Raw genomic sequence first — 4475 nt, 5'->3', positions numbered from 1 at the left:
TATTACATCCGCATTTGCACGCCATGAATCCGTACTAGCTATGTTTTTTGACCTAGAAAAAGCATGTGATATGACATGGAGGTACCATATTCTCCAACAATTGTCTTCTCTAGGCATATATGGAAATATGGGTGTCTTCATAAAGTCTTTCCTCTCCCAACGCACTTTCCAGGTCAAAATTGCCTCTCCCCCATCATCTTTCTTTCCTCAAATTGAAGGTGTCCCACAAGGCAGTGTGCTTAGTACCACCTTATTCCTTCTTGCTGTAAATAACATTGCCTCAGTTCTACCACCAGTAGCCCGGTTATCACTCTATGTTGATGATTTAACCATCTATGCCTCTGGCACATCCATACCAAATCTCTACCAATTTCTTCAATCTGCCATATCATCAGTTTCCACCTGGGCCACAAACCATGGCTTCCGCTTTTCTACCTCCAAATCTTTCTCCATCCTTTTCTCTTGCACATGTGTAGGTCCTCTACCTTCACTCTTCTTATATGACACTCCACTCCAACACCGTTCCTCTGGTAAATTCCTAGGCGTCATTTTTGACTCCAAACTATCCTGGCGAGACCATATTCTTTATATCAAAGAAAAAGCTCGTCGCCGTCTCCGAATTTTACAAACCCTATCCCATTTATCCTGGGGCTCAGATCGAAAAACTCTCCTTCATCTTCTTGTCACCTTAATCCTCTCCACTCTAGATTATGTATGACATATCTACTCCTCTGCCTCAACTTCTCTCCTTGCTCACCTTGATACAATCCATCACTGCGGTCTTCGCTTAGCCCTAGGTGCCTTCCGCTCCTCTCCAGTTGAGAGCCTGTACACTGAATCAGGCATACCATCTCTCTCTCGACGCCGTGCCCTCCTCTCTCTCGATGTTATGCTCGATCCCACCAACTTCCCCTCACTAAACTAACTATCCCACGATCCCTACTTCCTACCTTTGCTTCTTCTCCACGTTTACCTACTCCTTTCTCCACTCGCATGGATAATCTCCTCTCCCATTCTCCCTTTCCCCATCTCCGACTCCTCCCGTTCTCTGTCCATTTAGTCCCTCCATGGCTTATACCTTGCCCCCATATTTGCTCCTCTGTCTACCCTAACCCACCAAAATCAAATATTCCTCCTACTGTCCTTCTCACCCATTTCCTTGACCATGCCTCCACTCATTCCTTCAGTATTCCCGTCTACACTGACGGCTCCAAAACCACCTCCGGTGCTGGTTTTGCAGTAATCTTTAAAATACCCCCTCCCTCCTGAATCCAGTGTCCTTACTACAGAACTGTATGCTCTCCTTTTTGCCTTAAAACACATATACTCACTACCCTCTTCCTCTTATACAATTTTTACTGACTCCCGTAACTCATTAACCCTCATAAAGTCAATACACACGACCAACCCCCTTGTTCGTAAGATCCAGAACTGGTTGTTCTACCTGTCCACACGTCATAAAACAATCAAATTTTGCTGGGTACCCAGCCATGTTGGAATCCCCGGCAATGAACAAGCAGATACTCTAGCACGCTACGCTGCTATGTCCACATCAAACCAACCACGTGTCTCACATATCCCAGCCACGGATTATTACCCACACTTTAAGACCTTCTTGTATTTTGGTCAAGTCTACACACTAATGAATTACATACTGTAAAACTGTCAATCTCCTCCTGGTCAGCTCCATTCCATCGGAACAGACGTTGGGAGACGGCTCTCGCCCGCTTACGCATTGGCCACACCCGTCTAACACACTCATATCTAATGTCACAATCCGATCCACCCCTATGTCCCTTATGTAATGTTCCTCTTTCAGTCCCACATATTATATTGTCATGCCCACGTTTTGAAGCAGCCCGTACCTCTACTTTCTCCCACCTATCCACCCTACATAGACATCCCAACTTATCAGACATCCTTACAGAATCTCACACTTTCTGCTTTGACAACCTGTTTTCCTTCCTCAAACACATCTGTATCCTTCACTTGATCTAATCCTTTACATTACCTCATCCGACCCAAACCTATTCACTTACCAATCCTTTAACCCAGCTTTAACAACTAATCACTAACCCAAACACCCTTCACTAACATTAACTATAGTGCTACATGACCTTAGATGTCTAGCTCATTTATTTTGCCTTTAACCATTAACCATTATTAACCATTTGGAAGAGGCAAGTGCTGTAGAGGGAATCAACAAAAATTGATTCCATCTGACTGAGCTAAACAGAGTAGTCAAAAGATTTGTAGAGGTGGGAGTAGTAGAAGGATGGGGCCTTGTGGAAGAGGTACTGGTAAGTAGTACTGTGGACTGTAGGCACTGAGGAGAGGTAGTAGTAGTGTTCAGAGTTGTTGTCAAAGAAGAACCTGGGGTCAGGGAAGTGGATGAATTAAAATCATTGGGGCTAGCTGATAAAGGGGCAAGCCTCATTGCCCCTAATGAAGGTATAAGATCTTCATTACTGGCCATGATCAGCCAATAGTATGTTGGGAAGGGAAATGGTCCACCCCTCAGGGTCCCCTTGAGGAGTATGGGCTTGACAGCTAAACAGGAATACCATGCCCATGGCTCCCTAAGGCCAATCATGAGTCAGATGAGTCTGATTTTCATCCTTTCTACATCATTCTCACACCTTAGAAAATGGATAATAGAAGGGGTTGGAGAAGAGAAGGAACCCCCATTTTTCAATTGTTTGCAAAAACATACACATGCATGCACGCACATGCTGTGTTGTGCAGTGGTAGAGATTTTGTCTAACAAGTTGCAGACCTGCATTCAAACCCTACACTGCCAGAAGATGGTAAGTCCAGCCATTCCTTGCACATGGGGTTCTTTTGAAACACATTAACCCATTGCCTCCGGTTAAAATGAATAAAAGATTGGGAAAATGCTGTGCTCTTTTTTTTTTTTTTTTTTTTGTGTGTGAAATGTCTCTATACATAGATAGCTCTGCTTGTGATTAGCCAATAAGGAGTCAATTAGTAGATCTAGTAACCTTACCTGATTTCACCTTTCCTTGAATTGGTGGAAAAAACGTATTTTTTACTAGTGCTATAAATATCGATGGTGTTATTTTTATTATAAACATTATAATTACTATAATGTTATAAACATTAGTAACAGCAAAATAAGATAGTGTAAAATATTTTTGAAAATCAATGAAAAGGGTGAACGGGCAAGATAGGCAGTACTCATAACTGGCTCATTGATGATTTAGTACAAATGTAGCCATCTATGTGTTAAAACAAATAAACAAGTAAACTCACAGTGGGCATGGCATGTATGTACATGCCATGCCCATCGGGAATGGGTTAAACAGACAACTGCAATTTGGCCGAAGTCACAAGAACTGTCACTAAACCGTAAATTCTTGTTATCCTCATTATCATCATCATCACCAGGATCATATTCACTGTTGTTATTATTATTATATGCATATATATAATTATATATATATATGTATTTATATTTTATTTATATATATTTATATATACATGTATATATATATACACATCTATATTATATATAACATTGTTATTATAATTGTCTGCATATACATATTTATATTTTACATATATGTGTGTGTGTGTGTGTGTGTGTGTGTGTGTGTGTGTGTGTGTGTGTGTGTGTGTGTGTGTGTGTGTGTGTGTGTGTGTGTGTATGTGTTTACATTATATATATTCATATATACATACATATATGCATGCATATATATATACATACATGCATACATACATATATACATACATACGTGCTTATATACATATATACATGCTTATATACCTACATACATGCTTAAATACATACATACATATATAATATATGTTTACTTTTTTATAACTGTATTTTTATATATAATATATGTAATATATATATAGCACATAAATGTATATAATTATATAATATATATACAATATATTTGTGTGTGTGTGTGTGCCTGTCTGTCTGTGTTTACATATTTTATATATATATATATATATATACATATATATATATATGTATTATGTATATGTATTATTTTTATATATAATATATATATATATAATATATATAATATATATAACATATAAATGCATATAATTATATAATATATATACAATATATTTGTGTGTGTGTGTGCCTGTCTGTCTGTGTTTACATATTTTATATATATATATATATACATACATATATATACATAAATATATGTATATATGTAGGTGTGTGTGTGCCTGTCTGTCTGTGTTTACATATATATATATATATATATATATATATATATATACATACATACATATATATATGTATGTATATATATGTATTATGTATGATATACATATGTATATTATATATATTACATATATTATACATATATATTATATATATTATACATATATATTATATATGATATACATATATATTATGTAAAATATATATTGTATATAATATACATATATATTATATATAATATACGTATATGATGTATATT

Source organism: Penaeus chinensis, chromosome 20 (assembly GCF_019202785.1).
Source record: "Penaeus chinensis breed Huanghai No. 1 chromosome 20, ASM1920278v2, whole genome shotgun sequence".
NCBI classification, from domain to species: domain Eukaryota; kingdom Metazoa; phylum Arthropoda; class Malacostraca; order Decapoda; family Penaeidae; genus Penaeus; species Penaeus chinensis.
The sequence above is the reverse complement of the archived record's forward strand: the minus strand, read 5'-3'. Positions refer to the sequence as shown.